The 27,701-nt window shown below is 45.9% G+C and overlaps 1 long non-coding RNA gene across 1 annotated transcript; it reads left to right on the top strand.

Moving 5' to 3' along the window:
- Window positions 1-23,868: 23,868 nt before the first annotated feature.
- Window positions 23,869-25,500, top strand: LOC123481702. Its single transcript, XR_006657240.1, has 2 exons — window positions 23,869-23,927; window positions 25,338-25,500. It is a non-coding gene; the product is annotated as an uncharacterized LOC123481702 (long non-coding RNA).
- Window positions 25,501-27,701: the final 2,201 nt, after the last annotated feature.

Genomic DNA, 27,701 nt, shown 5'->3' with positions numbered 1-27,701 from the left:
CCTAACCCTAACCCTAACCACCCTCCTTCCTGTTTGTCCAACAGCCCTAACTCTCAACAATTCCTCCTTCCTGTCTGTCCAACAGCCTAACCCCTAACCACCCTCCTTCCTGTCTGTCCAAGAGCCTAACCTAACCTCCTTCCTGTCTGTCCAACAGCCTAACCTAACCACCCCCCTCCCTTCCTGTCTGTCCAACAGCCTACCCTAACCTAAACCCCCTCCCTTCCTGTCTGTCCAACAGCCCTAACCCCTAACCACCCCCTCCTTCCTGTCTGTCCAACAGCCCTAACCTAACCACCTCCTCCTTCTTGTCTGTCCAACAGCCCTAACCCTAACCACCCTCCTTCCTGTCTGTCCAACAGCCCTAACCCTAACCACCCCCTCCTTCTGTCTCAACAGCCCTAACTCCTAACCACCCTCCTTCCTGTCTAACAGCCCTAACCCTAACCACCCCCTCCCTTCCTGTCTTACAGCCCTAACCCTAACCCTCCTTCCTGTCTGTCCAACAGCCCTAACCCTAACCACCCTCCTTCCTGTCTTGTTCAACAGCCCTAACCCTAACCACCTCTCCTTCCTGTCTGTCCAACAGCCCTAACCCTAACCACCCCTCCCTCCCTTCCTGTCTGTCCAACAGCCCTAACCCTAACCACCCCCTCCCTTCCTGTCTGTCCAACAGCTAACCCTAATCCAACCACCCCCTCCCTTCTGTCTAACAGCCTAAACCTAACCACCCTTTCTTCCTGTCGTCCAATAGTTCTAACCTATCTACCTCCCTTCTATCTGTCCAACAGCTCCCACCCTTTAACACTAACCACCCCACTCACTTCCTTTTCTTTTGTCTAACAGCCCAACCTAACCTACCTCTTCTGTCACAACCACTACCCTCCCAGGCCTAACCCTCCACTCCCTCCTGTCCCGTCCAACAGCCTAACCCTAACCACCTCCCCCCTTCCCTTGTCTGTTCCAACAGCCTACCTTAACCACCACTCCTTCCTTTCTGTCCAACAGCCCCTAACCCCTAACCCTCTCCTTCCTGTCTGTCCAACAGCTCTAACCCTAACCACCCTCCTTCCTGTCTGTCCAACAGCCCTAACCCTAACCCCCCTCCCTTCCTGTCTGTCCAACAGCCCTAACCCTAACCACCCCCTCCTTCTGTCTGCAGTTCTAACCCAACACTCCTTCCTACTACCCTAACTTCACCCACCTTCTTCCTGTCTGTCCAACAGTCCTAACCTAACCACCCTCTTCTGTCGACAGCCCTATCCTAACTCCTCTTCCTTTCTGTCCAACAGCTCTAACCCTAACCACCCCTCCTCTCCTGTCCAACAGCCCTAACCCTAACCACCCTCCTTCCTGTCTGTCCAACAGCCCTAACCCTAACCCACCCCCTTCCTGTCTGTCCAACAGCCCCTAACCCTAACCACCCCTCCCTTCCTGTCTAACAGCCCTAACCCTAACCACCCCTCCTTCCTGTCTGTCCAACAGCCCCTAACCCTAACCACTTTCCCCTCCCTTCCTGTCTCCAACAGCCCTAACCCTAACCACCCTCCTTCCTGTCTAACAGCTCCTAACCCTAACCCCTCCTTCTTTGTCTCAACAGCCCTAACCCTAACCACCCCCTCCTTCCTGTCTGTCCAACAGCCCTAACCCCTAACCACCCCTCCTTCCTGTCCAACAGCCCTAACCCTAACCACTCTCCCTTCCTGTCTGTCCAACAGCCCTAACCCTAACTACCCTCCTTCCTGCTCGTCCAACAGCCCTAACCCTAACCCTTACCCTCCTCCTTCCTGTCCGTCTAACGCCCTAACCCTAACCACCCCTCCCTTCCTGTTTAACAGCCCTAACCCTAACCACCCCCTCCCTTTCCTGTCTGTCCAACAGCCCCTAATCCTAAACCACCCTCCTTCCTGTCTGTCCAACAGCCTAACCCTAACCACCCTCCCCTTCCTGTCTGTCCAACAGCCCTAACCCCTAACCACCCCTCCTTCCTGTCTGTCCAACAGCCCTAACCCTAACCTCCCCTCCCTTCCTGTCTGTCCAACAGCCCTAACCCTAACCACCCCCTCTCTTCCTGTCCAACAGCCCTAACCCTAACCCCCTCTCTTCCTGTCTGTCCAACAGCCCTAACCCTAACCACCTCCTTTTCCTGTCTAACAGCCCTAATCCTAACCACCCCCTCCCTTCCTGTCTGTCCAAAAGCCCTAACCCTAACCACTCCTCCTTCCTGTCTGTCCAACAGCCCTAACCCTAACCACCTCCCTTCCTGTCTGTCTAACAGCCCTAACCCTAACCACCCCCTCCCTTCCTGTCCAACAGCCCCTAACCCTTAACTACCCCCTCCCTTCCTGTCTAACAGCCCTAACCCTAACCACCCTCCCTTCCTGTCTGTCCAACAGCCATAACCCTAACCCCCTCCCTTCCTGTCTGTCCAACAGCCCCTAATCCTAACCACCCTCCTTCCTGTCTGTCCAACAGCCCTAACCCTAACCACCCCCTCTCTTCCTGTCTGTCCAACAGCCCTAACCCTAACCACCCCCTCCCTTCCTGTCTGTCCAACAGCCCCAACCCTAACTCCCCCTCCTTCCTGTCTGTCCAACAGCCCTAACCCTAACCTCCCCTCCCTTCCTGTCCAACAGCCCCTAACCCCTAACCACCCCCTCCTTCCTGTCTGTCCAACAGCCCTAACCCTAACCACCCCTCCCTTCCTGTCTGTCCAACAGCTCCTAACCCTAACCACCCCTCCTTCCTGTCTGTCCAACAGCCCTAACCCTAACCACCCCCTCCCTTCCTGTCTGTCCAACAGCCCTAACCCTAACCACCCCCCTAACCACCCCCTCTCTTCCTGTCTGTCCAACAGCCCTAACCCTAACCACCCCTCCCTTCCTGTCTGTCCAACAGCCATAACCCTAACCCCCTCTCCTTCCTGTCTGTCCAACAGCCCTAACCCTAACCACCCCCTCCTTCCTGTCTGTCCAACAGCCCTAACCCTAACCACCCCTCTCTTCCTGTCTGTCCAACAGCCCTAATCCTAACCACCCCTCCCTTCCTGTCTAACAGCCCTAACCCTAACCACCCCCTCTCTTCCTGTCTGTCCAACAGCCCTAACCCTAACCACCCCCTCCCTTCCTGTCCAACAGCCCTAACCCTAACCACCCCCTCCCTTCCTGTCTGTCCAACAGCCCTAACCCTAACCACCCCCTCCCTTCCTGTCTGTCTAACAGCCCTAACCCTAACCCCCCTCCCTTCCTGTCTGTCCAACAGCCCTAACCCTAACCACCCTCCCTTCCTGTCTGTCCAACAGCCCTAACCCCTAACCACCCCCTCCCTTCCTGTCTGTCCAACAGCCCTAACCCTAACCACCCCCTCCCTTCCTGTCTGTCCAACAGCCCTAACCCCTAACCCCCCCCCCTTCCTGTCTGTCCAACAGCCCTAACCCCTAACCACCCCCTCCTTCCTGTCTGTCCAACAGCCCTAACCCTAACCACCCCCTCCCTTCCTGTCCAACAGCCCTAACCCAAACCACCCCCTCCCTTCCTGTCTAACAGCCCTAACCCTAACCACCCCCTCCCTTCCTGTCTAACAGCCCTAACCCTAACCACCCCCTCCCTTCCTGTCTGTCCAACAGCCCTAACCCTAACCACCCCCTCCCTTCCTGTCTAACAGCCCTAACCCTAACCACCCCCTCCCTTCCTGTCCAACAGCCCTAACCCTAACCACCCCCCCCCCTTCCTGTCTGTCCAACAGCCCTAACCCTAACCACCCCCTCCCTTCCTGTCTGTCCAACAGCCCTAACCCTAACCACCCCCCTCCCTTCCTGTCTGTCCAACAGCCCTAACCCTAACCACCCCCTCCCTCCCTTCCTGTCTGTCCAACAGCCCTAACCCTAACCACCTCCTCCCTTCCTGTCTGTCCAACAGCCCTAAACCTAACCACCCCCTCCCTTCCTGTCTGTCCAACAGCCCTAACCCTAACCACCCCCTCCCTTCCTGTCTGTCCAACAGCCCTAACCCTAACCACCCCCTCCCTTCCTGTCTGTCCAACAGCCCTAACCCTAACCACCCCCTCTCTTCCTGTCTGTCCAACAGCCCTAACCCCTAACCACCCCTCCTTCCTGTCCAACAGCCCTAACCCTAACCACCCCCCTCCTTCCTGTCTGTCCAACAGCCCTAACCCCTAACCACCCCTCCCTTCCTGTCCAACAGCCCTAACCCTAACCACCCCCCTCCCTTCCTGTCTGTCCAACAGCCCTACCCCTAACCACCCCCTCCCTTCCTGTCTGTCCAACAGCCCTAACCCTAACCACCCACTCCCTTCCTGTCTGTCCAACAGCCCTAACCCTAACCACCCCTCCTTCCTGTCTGTCCAACAGCCCTAATCCTAACCACCCCCTCCTTCCTGTCTGTCTAACAGCCCTAACCCTAACCCCCCCTCCTTCCTGTCTGTCCAACAGCCCTAACCCTAACCACCCCTCCCTTCCTGTCTGTCCAACAGCCCTAACCCTAACCACCCCCTCCCTTCCTGTCTGTCCAACAGCCCTAAACCTAACCACCCCCCTCCCTTCCTGTCTGTCCAACAGCCCTAACCCCTAACCACCCTCTCCCTTCCTGTCTAACAGCCCTAACCCTAACCACCCCTCCCTTCCTGTCTGTCCAACAGCCCTAACCCTAACCACCCCCTCCCTTCCTGTCTGTCCAACAGCCCTAACCCTAACCACCCCCTCCCTTCCTGTCTAACAGCCCTAACCCTAACCACCCCCTCCCTTCCTGTCTGTCCAACAGCCCTAACCCTAACCACCCCTCCCTTCCTGTCTGTCTAACAGCCCTAACCCTAACCCCTCCTCCCTTCCTGTCTGTCCAACAGCCCTAACCCTAACCCCCCTCCCTTCCTGTCTGTCTAACAGCCCTAACCCTAACCCCCCCTTCCCTTCCTGAAACAGTAACACAACAAAGGAGAGACACAAACAAAGTGTTGATGTGCGTCTGAAATGGCCCCCTATTCCCTATATAGTGCACTACTTTAGACCAGAGAATGGCCCCCTATTCCCTATATAGTGCACTACTTTAGACCAGAGAATGGCCCCCTATTCCCTATATAGTGCACTACTTTAGACCAGAGAATGGCACCCTATTCCCTATATAGTGCACTACTTTAGACCAGAGAATGGCACCCTATTCCCTATATAGTGCACTACTTTAGACCAGAGAATGGCCCCCTATTCCCTATATAGTGCACTACTTTAGACCAGAGAATGGCACCCTATTCCCTATATAGTGCACTACTTTAGACCAGAGAATGGCACCCTATTCCCTATATAGTGCACTACTTTAGACCAGAGAATGGCACCTATTCCCTATATAGTGCACTACTTTAGACCAGAGAATGGCACCCTATTCCCTATATAGTGCACTACTTTAGACCAGAGAATGGCACCCTATTCCCTATATAGTGCACTACTTTAGACCAGAGAATGGCACCCTATTCCCTATATAGTGCACTACTTTAGACCAGAGAATGGCCCCCTATTCCCTATATAGTGCACTACTTTAGACCAGAGAATGGCACCCTATTCCCTATATAGTGCACTACTTTAGACCAGAGAATGGCACCCCTATTCCCTATATAGTGCACTACTTTAGACCAGAGAATGGCACCCTATTCCCTATATAGTGCACTACTTTAGACCAGAGAATGGCACCCTATTCCCTATATAGTGCACTACTTTAGACCAGAGAATGGCACCCTATTCCCTATATAGTGCACTACTTTAGACCAGATAATGGCACCCTATTCCCTATATAGTGCACTACTTTAGACCAGAGAATGGCCCCCTATTCCCTATATAGTGCACTACTTTAGACCAGAGAATGGCACCCTATTCCCTATATAGTGCACTACTTTAGACCAGAGAATGGCACCCTATTCCCTATATAGTGCACTACTTTAGACCAGAGAATGGCACCCTATTCCCTATATAGTGCACTACTTTAGACCAGAGAATGGCACCCTATTCCCTATATAGTGCACTACTTTAGACCAGAGAATGGCACCCTATTCCCTATACAGTGCACTACTTTAGACCAGAGAATGGCACCCTATTCCCTATATAGTGCACTACTTGGAGCTCTGGTCATAAGTAGTGCACTGTATAGAGAAAAGGGTGCCATTTTGGATCTAGTTTCACTACAGGCAGATTATGCTGACCCTCAACATTGGGGCCCCACAGGGGTGTGTGCTCAGTCCCATCCTGTACTCCCTGTTCACCCTACGACTGCGGCCAAGCATGACTCCAACACCATGATCAAGTTTGTTGACAACACGACGGTGCAGTGGAGAGGGTCGAGAGCTTCAAGTTCCTCAGTGTCCAAATCACCAAGGACTTAAAATGGTCCACACACATGCACACAGTCATGAAGAAGGCGAGAGACAGCGCCTCTTCCCACCTTCAAATCCTCAAAAAGGTCTACAGCTGCACCATCGAGAGCATCTTGACTGTCTGCATCACCGCCTTTTACGGCAACAGCACCGCCCTGGATCGCCTGGTGCTACAGAGGGTGGTGTGTAAGTTGTGATAATATAATAATAACAAAGATTATAAGCAATAGAATGGCAAAAGTCTTACCAGACTTGATACGTATCAATCAGACAGGTTTGATTAAAAATAGACATTTACAAACAAATACAATAACATGTTTCCGTTTAATACAATCTGCTACAAAACAAGATTTATCAATAATGGCTTTTGATGCCGAAATGACTTTCGACTGTCTTTAATGGCCTTTTCTATTCAAAACTATATAAACTAAACTTCTTTGCAGATGATCTCCTGATATACCTGACCAATATTGAAAACTAAATGCTAAAAAATATTTTCAGAATACTAACAAATCTCAGGATATAAAATTAACATGGAAATGTGAAAAAATGGTAATAGGAGAAAAAAAAACATTAACTCTTTCTAAGATCTACAGAAAACCTTTAAGTGGAAATATTAAATAATTAGGAGGCTTAATAAGTGACAACAACAAACAACAACAAACAACAAATATATTAAGATAACTTAATTCCATTATTCAACAAAATATGAAAGCAGATCTAATTAAATTGAATAATCTTCCCATAAGTGTTACAGGTACCTCTTTAGAATGGCATGGCTCCCAAAGATTTTAGATTTATTCTCGGTACTCCACCGAAGACATTTTTTTTTAAAAAGTACACTCGGTCATAACAGACTTCATACCGGCAAATAAAACTCATAGAATAAAAATGACTTTTTAGATCTTCCTACGTCTGAGGGTGCTTTTAACCTTCCAGATGAAGAATTGTATCAACTCACCACCCAGGGCTTTTACTTGAGACATATAGTTAAAATGCACCAAAGAGGAAACAATGGATATACACTACCAGTCAAAAGTTTGGACACACCTACTCAATCCAGGGTTTTTCTTTATTTTTACTATTTTCTACATTGTAGAATAATAGTGAAGACATCAAAACTATGAAATAACACATATGGAATCATGTAGTAACCAAAAAAAAGTGTTAAACAAACCAAAATATATTTTATATTTTAGATTCTTCAAAGTAGCCACCCTTTGTCTTGATGACAGCTTTGCACACTCTTGGCATACAGTGGGGAGAAAAAGTATTTAGTCAGCCACCAATTGTGCAAGTTCTCCCACTTAAAAAGATGAGAGAGGCCTGTAATTTTCATCATAGGTACACGTCAACTATGACAGACAAATTGACAAATAATGTGTTCCAGAAAATCACATTGTAGGATTTTTAATGAATTTATTTGCAAATTATGGTGGAAAATAAGTTTTTGGTCACCTACAAACAAGCAAGATTTCTGGCTCTCACAGACCTGTAACTTCTTCTTTAAGAGGCTCCTCTGTCCTCCACTCGTTACCTGTATTAATGGCACCTGTTTGATCTTGTTATCAGTATAAAAGACACCTGTCCACAACCTCAAACAGTCACACTCCAAACTCCACTATGGCCAAGACCAAAGAGCTGTCAAAGGACACCAGAAACAAAATTGAAGACCTGCACCAGGCTGGGAAGACTGAATCTGCAATAGGTAAGCAGCTTGGTTTGAAGAAATCAACTGTGGGAGCAATTATTAGGAAATGGAAGACATACAAGACCACTGATAATCTCCCTCGATCTGGGGCTCCACGCAAGATCTCACCCCGTGGGGTCAAAATGATCACAAGAACGGTGAGCAAAAATCCCAGAACCACACGGGGGGACCTAGTGAATGACCTGCAGAGAAATGGGACCAAAGTAACAAAGCCTACCATCAGTAACACACTACGCCGCCAGGGACTCAAATCCTGCAGTGCCAGTCGTGTCCCCCGGCTTAAGCCAGTACATGTCCAGGCACGTCTGAAGTTTGCTAGAGTGCATTTGGATGATCCACAAGAGGATTGGGAGAATGTCATATGGTCAGATGAAACCAAAAATAGAACTTTTTGATAAAAAAACTCAACTCGTCGTGTTTGGAGGACAAAGAATGCTGAGTTGCATCCAAAGAACACCATACCTACTGTGAAGCATGGGGGTGGAAACATCATGCTTTGGGGCTGTTTTTCTGCAAAGGGACCAGGACGACTGATCCGTGTAAAGGAAAGAATGAATGGGGCCATGTATCGTGAGATTTTGAATGAAAACCTCCTTCCAGGATAACGCTAGCCCAACCTACATAGTACAGGATAACGCTAGCCCAACCTACATAGTACAGGATAACGCTAGCCCAACCTACATAGTACAGGATAACGCTAGCCCAATCTACATAGTACAGGATAATGCTAGCCCAATCTACATAGTACAGGATAACGCTAGCCCAATCTACATAGTACAGGATAACGCTAGCCCAACCTACATAGTACAGGATAACGCTAGCCCAACCTACATAGTACAGGATAACGCTAGCCCAATCTACATAGTACAGGATAACGCTAGCCCAACCTACATAGTACAGGATAACGCTAGACCAATCTACATAGTACAGGATAACGCTAGCCCAATCTACATAGTACAGGATAACGCTAGCCCAACCTACATAGTACAGGATAACGCTAGCCCAACCTACATAGTACAGGATAACGCTAGCCCAACCTACATAGTACAGGATAACGCTAGCCCAACCTACATAGTACAGGATAACGCTAGCCCAATCTACATAGTACAGGATAACGCTAGCCCAATCTACATAGTACAGGATAACGCTAGCCCAATCTACATAGTACAGGATAACGCTAGCCCAATCTACATAGTACAGGATAACGCTAGCCCAATCTACATAGTACAGGATAATGCTAGCCCAACCTACATAGTACAGGATAACGCTAGCCCAATCTACATAGTACAGGATAACGCTAGCCCAATCTACATAGTACAGGATAACGCTAGCCCAATCTACATAGTACAGGATAACGCTAGCCCAACCTACATAGTACAGGATAACGCTAGCCCAATCTACATAGTACAGGATAACGCTAGCCCAATCTACATAGTACAGGATAACGCTAGCCCAATCTACATAGTACAGGATAACGCTAGCCCAACCTACATAGTACAGGATAACGCTAGCCCAACCTACATAGTACAGGATAACGCTAGCCCAATCTACATAGTACAGGATAACGCTAGCCCAATCTACATAGTACAGGATAACACTAGGCCAACCTACATAGTACAGGATAACGCTAGCCCAACCTACATAGTACAGGATAACGCTAGCCCAATCTACATAGTACAGGATAATGCTAGCCCAATCTACATAGTACAGGATAACGCTAGCCCAATCTACATAGTACAGGATAACACTAGGCCAACCTACATAGTACAGGATAACGCTAGGCCAACCTACATAGTACAGGATAATGCTAGCCCAACCTACATAGTACAGGATAACGCTAGCCCAACCTACATAGTACAGGATAACGCTAGCCCAATCTACATAGTACAGGATAACGCTAGCCCAACCTACATAGTACAGGATAACGCTAGCCCAACCTACATAGTACAGGATAATGCTAGCCCAACCTACATAGTACAGGATAACGCTAGCCCAATCTACATAGTACAGGATAACGCTAGCCCAACCTACATAGTACAGGATAATGCTAGCCCAACCTACATAGTACAGGATAATGCTAGCCCAATCTACATAGTACAGGATAACGCTAGGCCAACCTACATAGTACAGGATAACGCTAGCCCAACCTACATAGTACAGGATAACGCTAGCCCAACCTACATAGTACAGGATAACGCTAGCCCAATCTACATAGTACAGGATAATGCTAGCCCAATCTACATAGTACAGGATAATGCTAGCCCAACCTACATAGTACAGGATAACGCTAGCCCAATCTACATAGTACAGGATAACACTAGCCCAACCTACATAGTACAGGATAACGCTAGCCCAACCTACATAGTACAGGATAACGCTAGCCCAATCTACATAGTACAGGATAACGCTAGCCCAACCTACATAGTACAGGATAACGCTAGCCCAATCTACATAGTACAGGATAACGCTAGCCCAACCTACATAGTACAGGATAACGCTAGCCCAATCTACATAGTACAGGATAACGCTAGCCCAATCTACATAGTACAGGATAATGCTAGCCCAATCTACATAGTACAGGATAATGCTAGCCCAATCTACATAGTACAGGATAACGCTAGGCCAATCTACATAGTACAGGATAACACTAGCCCAATCTACATAGTACAGGATAACGCTAGCCCAACCTACATAGTACAGGATAACGCTAGCCCAACCTACATAGTACAGGATAATGCTAGCCCAACCTACATAGTACAGGATAATGCTAGCCCAACCTACATAGTACAGGATAATGCTAGCCCAACCTACATAGTACAGGATAACGCTAGCCCAACCTACATAGTACAGGATAATGCTAGCCCAACCTACATAGTACAGGATAACGCTAGCCCAATCTACATAGTACAGGATAATGCTAGCCCAATCTACATAGTACAGGATAACGCTAGCCCAATCTACATAGTACAGGATAACACTAGGCCAATCTACATAGTACAGGATAACGCTAGCCCAATCTACATAGTACAGGATAACGCTAGCCCAACCTACATAGTACAGGATAACGCTAGCCCAACCTACATAGTACAGGATAATGCTAGCCCAATCTACATAGTACAGGATAATGCTAGCCCAATCTACATAGTACAGGATAACGCTAGCCCAATCTACATAGTACAGGATAATGCTAGCCCAATCTACATAGTACAGGATAACGCTAGCCCAACCTACATAGTACAGGATAACACTAGCCCAATCTACATAGTACAGGATAACGCTTAGCCCAACCTACATAGTACAGGATAACGCTAGCCCAATCTACATAGTACAGGATAACGCTAGCCCAACCTACATAGTACAGGATAACGCTAGCCCAATCTACATAGTACAGGATAATGCTAGCCCAATCTACATAGTACAGGATAACGCTAGCCCAACCTACATAGTACAGGATAACACTAGCCCAATCTACATAGTACAGGATAACGCTAGCCCAACCTACATAGTACAGGATAACGCTAGCCCAACCTACATAGTACAGGATAATGCTAGCCCAATCTACATAGTACAGGATAATGCTAGCCCAATCTACATAGTACAGGATAACGCTAGCCCAACCTACATAGTACAGGATAACACTAGCCCAATCTACATAGTACAGGATAACACTAGGCCATCCTACATAGTACAGGATAACACTAGGCCAATGTCAGCCTGAATACATCAAATAGGATATAGACTACATGATAATGGATATGATGGATATATAGATTACATTATGATGGATATATAGATTACATTATGATGGATATATAGATTACATTATGAATTAGGATACAGGATTTACAGTATGTGAGAAAGATCAGCTTTTCGCAATAATAATATCACCAAAAGTAGAAAGCAGAGGACAGCGCTACCAACGTATTTCATCACACATAGCTGAGCAGGAACCCACTGACAGGCTGCAGCAGCACAGTGATACCAACAGACACGCAGTAGTCTTCATTTCTCTCTGTATTCCAGAGTTTTCTCTGCCTCTTTTTATACAGCTAGGATGTGGATCATGTTTCAGACTCTCCTTGTACATTCCATTTATTTCGCAATTCTTTGTTGCTAGTGTTGCGAAATTTGGTAATTTCCTTGGTCAGTGTTTTTTCCACAAGCACATGAAGTAGCCAATTGCCTAAGTAAGAGAACAATAAACCATTTTTTAACATTTAACCTGTCTTCTCTTGAGATTAAAGTATTTTACTGCAAAATATGAATTGCCACAATAATGTGTGTTCTTCAAATTATGTATTTTATTGAAACAGAAAAATTCAGTAAATAGCCTTAAAAATTATCTTGAAAATAATTTGTATGTAAAATTTCCAACCAAACAAATTGTGTGATGGGCACTTTTTCTAATGACAAAATTGGTTTTTAAAGGAGAATGTCACCCTGGGGGAATCTGGGCTTGTTTTCATCAGGTCTGAAGCATTTCTAGGACAGTGAGATCTGTTTCACATATAATTGCCCAGGAGGAAGGCAGGTCAGGGCTTCACGCGCTGAATGATACACCATATGATACACCCTATGACAGCTTCCGGTGTATTGATGGGGGTGTAGTCCTGATTTGTGGCATTTCGTGATACTGATAGCACTATAAGGCTCTATTTTATATACTTTGTGTGGGTGTAGATATGGTTGTCTTTGTTCCATAGAGCCACTGGATGTCTTTCAGGGATGTTCCTATCGGCGAATTCATTAGTAAATATACAAGCAGACAAATGTTTTCCAGTCTCTGAAAGACTACAACTTGTGTTGGGCGGAGCTTCGTGCTCTGGCCCCCGTCCCTCCTCCAAGGCAGGCTTTTTTTTAAATGAGGCGGACACTAACAACAATCCTTTTTTTGCAACCATACAGGGAAGAGAGTTTCGATGTACTGATTCCATGGCACATGGTTTATGAACTGGTACAAAAAAACAACACTTGATTCAACACTGAGTTTTTCAATTTAAATTATTATATACAATTCTTGCCACCAACAGAATGCTATATATATGGGGCATACAACAATCTCAGCTCTGTAGATTTTGCTGCGAAGAGACAGAATCACTAGATCATTTATTCCGGTATTGCCCCTACGTAGCTTGTTTCTGGTCACAGGTCCAGGAATGGTTAAAAAAATCACAACATTCACTTCAAATTAACCTTACAAATAGCAGTGTTGGGCGATTTGGAAAGCCATAGTCAGTCAATAAAAAGACATCACAGCATAATTTAAAAATATATGGCACATGGAAACCATGGAAACCAAACGAGGGTGGCTGAGGGGCGGGGTTAAAGAGCTTCTGTTCGGTAATGTGTTATTGTTATATGACTGCTTTATATAAAAGTACCATGTATGTCAAATGTGTATGTCAAATGTGTATGTAAAATGTGTATGTAAAATGTGTATGTAAAATGTACGCAGAAAAGCTGTAAAAAACTACAAATGTGTTGGTCCTCCGAAGAGGGCGAAGAGGGGGGGAGGGGTGGTGGATGTGTTAATAATATATACAGTACCAGTCAAAAGTTTGGACACACCTACTGTTGTGTCAATTCCTGACTACAAGCTATACCGAGCACTCAAGCCTAAATCCACCCAGGGTGCTCAAAGCACTCCCAACCTGCAGGGGGCAACCATGCAACCGGAGCTGTTGAAACCAACCACCAGGAAGTGCTCTGGGGACCATATTAACCTGCGCACCCACAAGCAGTGCATGTGCATGGCATCGAAATGTTTGGTAAAAGCTTACTTGGCTCTCACTCATTCCTGAGAAGAGATACCAATGACCACAGCTCCTGATCATCCAAAGACGCAACTGGTAGGACAGAATGTGTTGAAATGTGTTGAATTCATGCTTCTATATGCCCTTTTGTTTGGTTGTAACATACAATTATTAATTAAATTAAATAGTGAAGACTTCATTATGTGAACGTAGAACTTGACAGTAACGTTACTATAATCATGTGTATTGTTAAATGTTTAATTATGATATTGATATTTAATTATTAACTTGCAATGATCCTAGGTTAATCTAAATGATGAAATGATTGTTTGGTTAGGTTTGAGGATTCAGTAACATTAGTTTATGCTTATTTTTGAGAAAGTGGAATTGAGAGTTATTTGTAACTAATCCATGGTTTTTTGTTTGTGTGTTTTGAAGGTTATCAAACTATTCTGTTCCATCTTTATGACAATAAAAAATCATAAAGTGAACAGTTTTGAGTTGTCCTTTGCGTTCATCAAGGATAAAGCCGTTTTCAAGTTTGGGCAGAGCTGTGGTCAGCCAGAAATCACGCATAACTTGACAGTTGATAACCAGCGCGGCAGTGAGGACGAGGATCAAAGGGCTGAAGTCAAGCTGTCGACGCAAAGGAAGAATTGCCTGTAAAACTCTACACCATGGCCAAGGAAACTTTTGGGAAAACAGTCAAGCAACTGAAGCAAGAGCGGACCTTAGCCAAATCTGCTTTCACCAGACAAGCGAACTACCTGAGTAAAGCTGCAGCTGGAATGATTAAGCATGAACTACAAGAGGAGTTCAGCAAGCTCAGTTCCCTGGCTAGAAGTGTCAGTGATTCAAATGATGACTACGCGGTTGGCCTACTGGCTGAAGCGGGAACTAAGGGAGATGAAGAGGTCAAGCTCGACAAGGACCAGCAGGCTGATCTTGAAAGGACGATTGAAGAGTGCGACATGAAATTGGAGGAAATCCGAGAGGCAGTCCAATTCAACCTCTGGCCAAGATACGGTAAAGAGGAGGTAGACTTTGCAATCCAAGAAGCGGAGAAAGCCTGTGACAGAGCCAAAGAAACCCCCGTCACTGCTATTAACAGGGACGGCTATGAACTACAGCTGGAAAGAGCGAGGAAGCTAATCCATGATGCAAGTGAAAGCCTGAAAGACTGGGAAAAATGGGTCCCACACGATGAGACTGCAGATCTGAAAGGCAGAGTAAAAGATCTGAGAATATTCGGCAGTAACCTCGAGGCCAAAAGAACAGAATTCCTCATCGCACAGAGAATTGCAGAAGAGGACAGAAGACCTACAGAGCTTCAACCAATAGCAGTCCCACAACCAGTGGTGAGAATAAAACCAACCAGTCTACCTAAATTCACTGGGCTTAGGAGGAATTTCCACAGATGGAGGAAAGACTGGGAGAGCCTGCAAAAGCAGGGAGAGCCGACTGGTTCAGTGGAGGTGAAGAAGTTTCAACTTCTTGACAGTGTGGACGAGAGAATATGTAGAGACCTGCGCCTGTCAACATATAACAGTGCTGAAGACATGTGTAGAGTACTCCAAAACCGGTATGGAAACAAGCCAACAATCGCTTTGGAGATAATTGAGGACCTGGAGAGGGTCCCTCCTTTAAAGTCACACCAACCAAGGAAGCTTGAATCAGGTCAATAACCTGTGGAAAAGGCCCTGAATGACCTCACGGAGCTCGAAAGCAGTGGAGCCATAAGGAATCCCCTTGTCATCAGATCCATAGAGAGCAAGCTGCCGGATAACATGAAGAGGGACTGGCTGACATTCATGGTCAACCCAAGAAATGGAGTCACACCTGACAATCACTTCGACAGCCTTCTAAGATTTTTAAAGACACAAGAAGACATACTGGAGAAACTAGACCAGTTGGGTGTAAGTGAAAAACCTGAAAAGAAAGCTACGTACCCGGAGAAGCGGTATGCTTCCACAAGGTCCACGAGAAAGGGAGGATGCGTTGTGTGTGGAGATGAAAAGCACCGTGAGAAGATTTTCTTTTGTAAGCAGTTCAAAGAACTAAAGCCTAGTGAGAAGCTGAATGCTGTCGAAAGACTGGGAGCATGCAGAAGATGCCTCAGATGTCATGGAGAGGATGAGGAATGTACGGACACTTACCTTTGCAGAAACAGAGACTGCAAAAGAGGAAGCTCCTCGGATCACCATTTCTTTCTCTGCCTTAAAGGAGGGGCTAAGAGGAAAGAATACGTGAAAGTGGAAAAACCCAGCACCAGGAGGCAAACATTCACAGAGGAGCAAGAGAGATTAATACGTGAGCTCACCCCGGACATGGCAGAAAAATTCAGGAATGCTTTCACCAACATGGCAAAATCACACTGCACTGGAGGAAGCCTTCCTGGGGTAATGGACTCAAGCACACGTGAATTACCAGTTATTCTTATGCTTCTCGAAGTAACTACTAACGCAGGGCAGAAAATTGGAACTCTCATTGACTTAGCATCAGACACCAACTACATCACTCACACAGCCGCCAGGGAGACTGAAGCTCAAGTGAAAGGATCACACTAGTCGTCCATGGAGTTGGAGGCATGGCCATGAAGGTGAAGACCAAAAGATACTTACTCAAGGTGAGAGTCAAGACACCAAGAGGCACGGAGAAAGCTCATGAGCTGATCTGTTATGGGTTGGATGAAATTGCAAAAGTTCACAGAGCAATCAAAGCACAACACCTCAAGAAGTTCTTCCCGATACCAACCTGGAAGACCTTCACAGACCAGAACATGTTGAGATTCTCATAAGCCACCGTGAAGGAAGACTTGCTCCACAGAGAGTAAAGGTAGTAGGAGATCTTGTCCTGTGGGAGAGCCCTTTAGGAAAGACCGTTGGAGGAGCACATCCAGACCTCTGTGAAGTAGTGGACATGGCCCTGCACAATTCTGAAACTCATTTTGCACGATCTATGAGAATCACAGCAGTAAAGTATCAAGAAATTGCTGAGATGCAAGAATCTAGAGCTGAAACTAAAACCACTGTTATTGGCAAAGAGTTCTTGGACTGGTGGAAGTGGGACAGCATTGGTGCGGCCTGTGAACCCATGTGTGGAGGATGTCGTTGTGGTAACTGTCAACCAGGAGGCAAAGACATGACTCTTAGTGAAGAAAGAGAGCTTGAGATAATCAGGCAAGGTCTCAGTTACGTGGAGTCAGATGTGCATAGTCAGGAGCCTCACTGGGACACAAAATACCCTTGGATTGAAGATCCAAGTTCCCTGCCCAACAACAGAAGCGCAGTGGAGGCCACGTTTCTGAGGACGGAGAAACAACTCAAGAGAGAACCAGATTGGCGTGCAGCATACACAACTCAGGTTCATGAGATGGTGGAAAGGAAGGCAGCAAAGAAACTCACTAGAAAGACCATTGCCGACTGGAAAGGTCCAGTATGGTACGTCAGTCACTTGATAGCACCAAACCCACACTCTATAACTACACCTGTCCGACTGGTATGGAACAGCAGCCAGAGGTTTAGAGGAAGCAGCATGAATGACCTTCTTCTGAAAGGGCCTGAGGTACTTAATCCTATTCGAGCGGTACTGCTAAGGTTCAGGAGAGGAATCCATGCTGCTCTCGGCGACATCAAAAAGATGTACAATTCTGTGTGGCTCGAAGACCTGGAGATGCACCTCCATAGATTCCTCTGGAGAGACGGTGATGATGGGGACATTGAGGAATATGCCATCACCAGGGTCAACATGGGCGATCGACCAGCAGGGTGTATCACACAACTAGCCATGAGAGAAACAGCGAAGTTGCCCATGTTCACACATCTGAAAGAGGAACGGAGGGTCCTTGAAGAGGATTCCTAGGTAGATGACATCCTGACATCCCATAATGACCTGGAAAAGCTAGACGGAACCACCAAAAAAGTCGAAGAAATCCTAAAGGCAGGTGGATTCTTCCTCAAGCCCTGGGTCCGATCAGGCCAAAGTGGGAGGCAAACATCTACATCAGAACATCCAACATCGTCAGATGAAGTCTTCATCCTCCCCAACCAAGTGAGAGAAGGAGACAACAGAGCCCTTGGAGTTGGTTATTTAGTCGAATCAGACAAACTGTACCTCATGACCTCGATAAACTTCTCAAAGAGACAAAAGAAGATGAGGATCAGTCAAGATCTCGTTGGAGAGGAAGTGAGAATGAAAACTCCAAACCCACTGACCAGAAGGCAACTGCTTAGCCAAGTAGCTAGTTTGTATGACCCAATAGGCCTTGCAACACCTGCCAAACAGAAAGGAGCCATTGTAGTCAGAAAAGCATTCCAAGAAACTGGAGGCAAAGCTCTAACAAGATACACATGGGACACACCTCTGTCTGAGAAACTTAGAGGAGAAGCAATCCACCTGTTTGAGGAATACACACGCCTCAACCAAATTACCTTCCATAGAAGCCTGACTCCAGTCAAAAGGATTGGAGAACCCTGGGGAATAACATTCTCAGATGGGAGCGACCAGAGTTATGGAGCAGTGGCATACTTCAGGTGGGAGACCGAGCAAGGCATCCTGGTCCGACTTGTTGAGTCCAAAGCCAAGCTTACACCACTTGACCAAAAGGGAGAACTAGTGAAGGCTGAAGTCTGTGGTGCTGTGTTCGCTGCAAGACTCAGGAAATACATTGAAAAGCACAGTCGGATGCAAGTAGGACGTTGGATCCATCTGTTAGATAGTCAAACTGTGCTGGGTGCAATCCAAAGGGACAGTTATGGGTACCAGACCTTTTTGCAAACAGAGTGGGAGAGATCCAGAAGTCCACATCAGTTGAGGACTGGAGATGGATTCCAGGTGAGCAAAACATTGCTGACCTCATGACAAGAGGAGCAACCCCAGAGGACCTCAAAGAGAACTCTGTGTGGCAGAACGGCCCAGAGTTTCTGAAACGACCTGTAGAGGATTGGCCGACAAAGTCAGCCAAAGAAGTCGCTGCAGATGCCAAAGAAGGCATAAACAAGCTCCAAAGGAAATGTTTTACAGCAGCACTGACCCGAGCGCAGGTGGGGAAAAAATCCAACATGCTCCACGTATACCAATATCTCCAACCTCTGACAAAGGTAAAGACCTGCAAAGCAGCCCTAATGGAAGAGGGCACCAAATCCAAGTCCAAAGACCACCTTCTGGTTATTCAGTGGGGAATATCCTTAACATCAGCAAGTTCAGCAGTTTAACCAGGTTGACAAGAGTCATTGCCTGGGTGTGGAGAGCTGCCACAAGGTGGAAAGAAATGCTAGCCAAGACCACCACCACAAGCAAGCCAAAGAAAAAGGAAATTCCTTCAGCTCTTGAGATCAAGTCCAGAATCAAGAAAGCTACACTTACCATCATGGAGTGTGAAGATGCACTCAGGGATCTCTTCCTTGCAGCCCAAAAGGATGTAACCTGGCCAGACACCACACTCAGCAGGCTTGCTGTGGTCAAAGAGGAAAACACTGGACTCTTGCTCTGTGGAGGAAGATTCCAAATCTTTAATGAAGAAAAAACTGCAGTACCAATCTTGCCCTGCACGTCATGGGTATCCTCCCTTCTAGCTCAAGAAGCCCACAAGACAAATCATGAAGACATCGCAGGCACACTCCTCCGGATGAGAAGGAAAGCGTGGGTGGTAAGAGGCCGGAAACTAGCTCAAAAGATCGTTGATAACTGTGTGACATGCAGGAAACTTAAGGCCCGGAGATGCCAACAGATCATGAGTGACCTTCCATCGGAGAGAATAACACCAGCCAATCCCTTTGAGTACACCACAGTGGACTTATTTGGACCTTATGAAGTGAAGGATGAGGTGAGAAAGAAGGTGAAACTTAAGGTGTGGGGAATTGTCTTTTGCTGCATGGTGTCAAGAGCTATGCACACAGACCTTGTCAGCGACCAGTCAGCTGAAGGCTTCCTGTTAGCCTACCAAAGATTTACGGCACTGAGAGGGCATCCAAGGAAATTGTGGTCGGATCCTGGAAAAAAACTTTGTCGGAGCCAGACCTGCCCTCAAAGAACTCTACATGTTTCTGGACCGGCTGGAGAAGTCGAAGCTTGAAAACGACGTTTCCAAGCATGGCACAGAATGGAGCTGGAGGATCCATCCAGCAGACTCACCTCACAGAAACGGAGCTGCTGAAGCCGCTGTCCGAACTGTGAAGCGGGCTTTACACAATCTGGGAGGTAATGGAGTCCTCACATGGGGTGAATTTCAGACTTTCCTTTATATGGCTTCCAACCTTGCCAATGAGCGGCCTATTGATGCCAGGACTCAGAGCAGAGAGGACTGTGTAGAATACATTAGCCCAAATTCACTTCTACTCGGACGAACCGGACCCAGAGGAGATCCAGGGACCTTTGACTTTGAAGGTTACTCCTACAAGAGATTAAGGACCATCCAAACAGAAGTTGACCGATTCTGGAGGAAATGGAGTCAGTTAGCCGGACCAAACCTGTTTGTCCGGACCAAGTGGCACACCGCTCACAGGAATGTGGTAATTGGAGATGTCGTCTGGCTGGCCGACCAGAACGCCTTGAGAGCTACCCAGTCGCAACTGTGAAGCCCACTAAAAAGATGGAAAAACATTCAATCAAGATACCAGCAACAGTTCTTCACAGAGATGTCAGACGGATAGTTGTCTTGCTTCCAGTTGAAGAGCAGCAGCAACAGGATCAAAAATAGAGTAACTGAATCCAACACATCACAGTTCTGTGTGACCTCCTTGGGTTGAAGAACCAGGAGGTCAAGTGGGAGGTGTTGTGTCAATTCCTGACTACAAGCTATACCGAGCACTCAAGCCTAAATCCACCCAGGGTGCTCAAAGCACTCCCAACCTGCAGGGGGCAACCATGCAACCGGAGCTGTTGAAACCAACCACCAGGAAGTGCTCTGGGGGACCATATTAACCTGCGCACCCACAAGCAGTGCATGTGCATGGCATCGAAATGTTTGGTAAAAGCTTACTTGGCTCTCACTCATTCCTGAGAAGAGATACCAATGACCACAGCTCCTGATCATCCAAAGACGCAACTGGTAGGACAGAATGTGTTGAAATGTGTTGAATTCATGCTTCTATATGCCCTTTTGTTTGGTTGTAACATACAATACAATTATTAATTAAATTAAATAGTGAAGACTTCATTATGTGAACGTAGAACTTGACAGTAACGTTACTATAATCATGTGTATTGTTAAATGTTTAATTATGATATTGATATTTAATTATTAACTTGCAATGATCCTAGGTTAATCTAAATGATGAAATGATTGTTTGGTTAGGTTTGAGGATTCAGTAACATTAGTTTATGCTTATTTTTGAGAAAGTGGAATTGAGAGTTATTTGTAACTAATCCATGGTTTTTTGTTTGTGTGTTTTGAAGGTTATCAAACTATTCTGTTCCATCTTTATGACAATAAAAAATCATAAAGTGAACAGTTTTGAGTTGTCCTTTGCGTTCATCAAGGATAAAGCCGTTTTCAAGTTTGGGCAGAGCTGTGGTCAGCCAGAAATCACGCATAACTTGACACCTACTCATTCAAGGGTTTTTCTTTATTTTTACTATTTTCTATATTGTAGAATAATAGTGATGACATGAAAACTATGAAATAACACATATGGAATCATGTAGTAAACAAAAAAGTGTTAAACAAATCAAAATATATTTTATATTTGAGATTCTTCAAATAGCCACCCTTTTCCTTGATGACATTTTTGCACAAGAAACTGAAGATCTCGTACAACGCTGTGTACTACTCCCTTCACAGAACAGCGGCAGAGTTGCAAAGAAAAAGCCATATCTCAGACTGCCCTTCTTAATCTTTTATTTTTATTGGCCAGTCTGAGATATGGCTTTTTCTTTGCAACACTGCCTAGAAGGTCAGCATCCCGGAGTCGCCTCTTCACTGTTGACGTTGAGACTGGTGTTTTGCGGGTACTATTTAATGAAGCTGCCAGTTGAGGACATGTGAGGCACTCTAATGTATTTGTCCTCTTGCTCAGTTGTGCACCAGGGCCACTCCTCTTTCTATTCTGGTTAGAGCCAGTATGCGCTGTTCTGTGAAGGGAGTAGTACACAGCGTTGTACGAGATCTTCAGTTTCTTGGCAATTTCTCGCATGGAATAGCCTTCATTTCTCAGAACAAGAATAGACTGACAAGTTTCAGAAGGAAGTTATTTGTTTCTGTTCATTTTGAGCCTGTAATTGAACCCACAATTGCTGATGCTCCAGATACTCAACTAGTCTCAAGAAGGCCAGTTTTATTGCTTCTTTAAATCAGCACAACAGTTTTCAGCTGTGCTAACATAATTGCAAAGGGTTTTCTAACGATCAATTAGCCTTTTAAAATGTTACACTTGGATTAGCAAACACAACGTGCCATTGGAACACAGGACTGATGGTTGCTGATAATGGGCCTCTGTACGCCTATGTAGATATTCCATAAAAAATCAGCAGTTTCCAGCTACAATAGCCATTTACAACATTAACAATGTCTACACTGTATTTCTGATCAATTTGATGTTATTTTAATGGACAAAAAAAATCATTTTCTATCGAAAACAAGGACATTCCTAAGTGACCCCAAACTTTTGAATGGTAGTGTATATATATATATATATACACTGCTCAAAAAAATAAAGGGAACACTAAAATAACACATCCTAGATCTGAATGAATGAAATAATCTTATTAAATACTTTTTTCTTTACATAGTTGAATGTGCTGACAACAAAATCACACAAAAATTATCAATGGAAATCAAATGTATCAACCCATGGAGGTCTGGATTTGGAGTCACACTCAAAATTAAAGTGGAAAACCACACTACAGGCTGATCCAACTTTGATGTAATGTCCTTAAAACAAGTCAAAATGAGGCTCAGTAGTGTGTGCGGCCTCCACGTGCCTGTATGACCTCCCTACAACGCCTGGGCATGCTCCTGATGAGGTGGCGGATGGTCTCCTGAGGGATCTCCTCCCAGACCTGGACTAAAGCATCCGCCAACTCCTGGACAGTCTGTGGTGCAACGTGGCATTGGTGGATGGAGCGAGACATGATGTCCCAGATGTGCTCAATTGGATTCAGGTCTGGGGAACGGGCGGGCCAGTCCATAGCATCAATGTCTTCCTCTTGCAGGAACTGCTGACACACTCCAGCCACATGAGGTCTAGCATTGTCTTGCATTAGGAGGAACCCAGGGCCAACCGCACCAGCATATGGTCTCACAAGGGGTCTGAGGATCTCATCTCAGTACCTAATGGCAGTCAGGCTACCTCTGGCGAACACATGGAGAAATGCCACCCCACACCATGACTGACCCACCGCCAAACCGGTCATGCTGGAGGATGTTGCAGGCAGCAGAACGTTCTCCACGGTTTCTCCAGACTCTGTCACGTCTGTCACATGTGCTCAGTGTGAACCTGCTTTCATATGTGAAGAGCACAGGGCGCCAGTGGCGAATTTGCCAATCTTGGTGTTCTCTGGCAAATGCCAAACGTCCTGCACGGTGTTGTAATCATAATGTCATAATGTAATCTATATATCCATCATATCCATTATCATGTAGTCTATATCCTATTTGATGTATTCAGGCTGACATTGGCCTAGTGTTATCCTGTACTATGTAGGATGGGCTAGTGTTATCCTGTACTATGTAGATTGGGCTAGTGTTATCCTGTACTATGTAGGTTGGGCTAGCGTTATCCTGTACTATGTAGATTGGGCTAGCATTATCCTGTACTATGTAGATTGGGCTAGCATTATCCTGTACTATGTAGGTTGGGCTAGCGTTATCCTGTACTATGTAGGTTGGGCTAGCGTTATCCTGTACTATGTAGATTGGGCTAGTGTTATCCTGTACTATGTAGGTTGGGCTAGCGTTATCCTGTACTATGTAGATTGGGCTAGCGTTATCCTGTACTATGTAGATTGGGCTAGCATTATCCTGTACTATGTAGGTTGGGCTAGCGTTATCCTGTACTATGTAAATTGGGCTAGCATTATCCTGTACTATGTAGGTTGGGCTAGCGTTATCCTGTACTATGTAGATTGGGCTAGCGTTATCCTGTACTATGTAGGTTGGGCTAGCGTTATCCCGTACTATGTAAATTGGGCTAGCATTATCCTGTACTATGTAGGTTGGGCTAGCGTTATCCTGTACTATGTAGGTTGGGCTAGCATTATCCTGTACTATGTAGGTTGGGCTAGCGTTATCCTGTACTATGTAGGTTGGGCTAGCATTATCCTGTACTATGTAGGTTGGGCTAGCATTATCCTGTACTATGTAGATTGGCCTAGTGTTATCCTGTACTATGTAGGTTGGGCTAGCGTTATCCTGTACTATGTAGATTGGGCTAGCGTTATCCTGTACTATGTAGATTGGGCTAGCATTATCCTGTACTATGTAGGTTGGGCTAGCGTTATCCTGTACTATGTAGGTTGGGCTAGCGTTATCCTGTACTATGTAGATTGGGCTAGCGTTATCCTGTACTATGTAGGTTGGGCTAGCGTTATCCTGTACTATGTAGATTGGGCTAGCATTATCCTGTACTATGTAGGTTGGGCTAGCGTTATCCTGTACTATGTAGGTTGGGCTAGCGTTATCCTGTACTATGTAGATTGGGCTAGCGTTATCCTGTACTATGTAGATTGGGCTAGCGTTATCCTGTACTATGTAGATTGGGCTAGCATTATCCTGTACTATGTAGGTTGGGCTAGCGTTATCCTGTACTATGTAAATTGGGCTAGCATTATCCTGTACTATGTAGGTTGGGCTAGCGTTATCCTGTACTATGTAGATTGGGCTAGCGTTATCCTGTACTATGTAGGTTGGGCTAGCGTTATCCTGTACTATGTAAATTGGGCTAGCATTATCCTGTACTATGTAGGTTGGGCTAGCGTTATCCTGTACTATGTAGGTTGGGCTAGCATTATCCTGTACTATGTAGGTTGGGCTAGCGTTATCCTGTACTATGTAGGTTGGGCTAGCATTATCCTGTACTATGTAGGTTGGGCTAGCATTATCCTGTACTATGTAGATTGGCCTAGTGTTATCCTGTACTATGTAGGTTGGGCTAGCGTTATCCTGTACTATGTAGATTGGGCTAGCGTTATCCTGTACTATGTAGATTGGGCTAGCATTATCCTGTACTATGTAGGTTGGGCTAGCGTTATCCTGTACTATGTAGGTTGGGCTAGCGTTATCCTGTACTATGTAGATTGGGCTAGCGTTATCCTGTACTATGTAGGTTGGGCTAGCGTTATCCTGTACTATGTAGATTGGGCTAGCATTATCCTGTACTATGTAGGTTGGGCTAGCGTTATCCTGTACTATGTAGGTTGGGCTAGCGTTATCCTGTACTATGTAGATTGGGCTAGCGTTATCCTGTACTATGTAGATTGGGCTAGCGTTATCCTGTACTATGTAGGTTGGGCTAGCGTTATCCTGTACTATGTAGATTGGGCTAGCGTTATCCTGTACTATGTAGGTTGGGCTAGCGTTATCCTGTACTATGTAGGTTGAGTGACAGTATCTCCCATCTTCTTTGGTTTCTGATGTGATTACTGTGTGTTGATGTTGTTACAATCTTGATCTCAACACCAAGACAAATCACCAGCAATAAAGTCTTTAAAAAAGAGAGAAGTAAAGAATTTCTGCCTGATTCAATTTTTTTCCCAATTGTTAAATTGTTGTCCCAAATTAGAACATACATTTGCTGCTCAGGATCACCTGGCCCCTCTCAGGTCCTCAAATCTCTAAACACAAAACACAAAAGAGACAATTTCCCCAAACCCCACAGACCTCTTGCGAAATGAAACACAGCAATCAAAATCATGTACTCTCTGCTCAAAATGAGACACACCGAGTTCACACTAATGTGACATATTCAAAACACTACTATCAGAACCTATTTCAGTGTAAAGACTAAGATTATGTTGTTATACTGTATATTGTTTGTGTGTACTCAAACAAGAAAGGAACACATTAAAGTTTTATATTTCAATATGACTCAATACATGTCAAACAGCATACTGTAGGCACACATACAGTAAATATGCAAAGGAAGAAAAATATGCCTATTTGTACTACTGTGTGTTATGTTAGATCAAATGTATCTCCAATTTGCATACCGCCCCAACAGATCCACAGATGATGCAATCTCTATCGCACTCCACACTGCCCTTTCCCACCTGGACAAGAGGAACACCTACGTGAGAATGCTATTCATTGACTACAGCTCAGCATTCAACACCATAGTGCCCTCTAAGCTCATCACTAAGCTAAGGATCCTGGGACTAAACACCTCCCTCTGCAACTGGATCCTGGCCTTCCTGACGGGCCGCCCCCAGGTGGTAAGGGTAGGTAACAACACATCTGCCACACTGATCCTCAACACGGGGGCCCCTCAGGGGTGCGTGCTCAGTCCCCCTCCTGTACTCTCTGTTCACCCCTTGACTGCATGGCCAGGCACGACTCCAACACCATCATTAAGTTTGCCGACGACACAACAGTGGTAGGCCTGATCACCGACAACGATGAGACAGCCTATAGGGAGGAGGTCAGAGATCTGGCCGTGTGGTGCCAGGACAACAACCTCTCCCTCAATGTGACCAAGACAAAGGAGATGATTGTGGACTACAGGAAAAAAAAGAGGACTGAGCACGCCCCCATTCTCATCGACGGGGCTGTAGTGGAACAGGTTGAGAGCTTCAAGTTCCTTGGTGTCCACATCACCAACGAACTATCATGGTCCAAACACACCAAGACAGTCGTGAAGAGGGCACGACAAAGCCTATTCCCCCTCAGGAGACTGAAAAGATTTGGCATGGGTCCTCAGATCCTCAAAAGGTTCTACAGCTGCACCATCGAGAGCATCCTGACTGGTTGCATCACCGCCTGGTATGGCAACTGCTTGGCCTCCGACCGCAAGGCACTACAGAGGGTAGTGCGTACGGCCCAGTACATCACTGGGGCAAAGCTTCCTGCCATCCAGGACCTCTATACCAGGCGGTGTCAGAGGAAGGCCCTCAAAATTGTCAGACTCCAGCCACCCTAGTCATAGACTGTTCTCTCTGCTACCGCACGGCAAGCGGTACCGGAGTGCCAAGTCTAGGTCCAAAAGACTTCTCAACAGCTTCTACCGCCAAGCCATAAGACTCCTGAACAGCTAATCATGGCTACCCGGACTATTTGCACTGCCCCCCCCACCCCATCCTTTTTACGCTGCTGCTACTCTGTTAAGTATTTATGCATAGTCACTTTAACTCTATCCACATGTACATATTACCTCAACTACCTCAACTAGCCGGTGCCCCCGCACATTGACTCTGCAACGGTACCCCCCTGTATATATAGCCTCCCTACTGTCACTTTATTTTACTTCTGCTCTTTTTTTTCTCAACACTTTTTTTGTTGTTGTTTTATTCTTACTTTTTTTGTTTAAAATAAATGCACTGTTGGTTAAGGGCTGTAAGTAAGCATTTCACTGTAATGTCTGCACCTGTTGCATGTGACCAATAAAATTTGATTTGATTTGATTTGAAAAGTCAAGAAACAAATAGTCCATTGCGAAAACAAAATCAGTCATGTCTGTTGTTTTGGTCTGGACACAGATTTGAATCCCATCTCTTTCTCTATTCCATCTCTATTCCATCTATTTCTCTATCCCATCTCTTTCTCTATTCCATCTCTATCCCATCTCTTTCTCTATCCCATCTCTTTCTCTATCCCATCTCTATCCCATCTCTTTCTCTGTCCCATCTCTTTCTCTGTCCCATCTCTTTCTCTGTCCCATCTCTTTCTCTGTCCCATCTCTTTCTCTGTCCCATCTCTTTCTCTATCCCATCTCTTT

Source organism: Coregonus clupeaformis, chromosome 23, assembly GCF_020615455.1.
Source record: "Coregonus clupeaformis isolate EN_2021a chromosome 23, ASM2061545v1, whole genome shotgun sequence".
Taxonomy (NCBI): Eukaryota; Metazoa; Chordata; class Actinopteri; order Salmoniformes; family Salmonidae; genus Coregonus; species Coregonus clupeaformis.
This window is presented reverse-complemented; position numbering and strand designations above follow the sequence as displayed.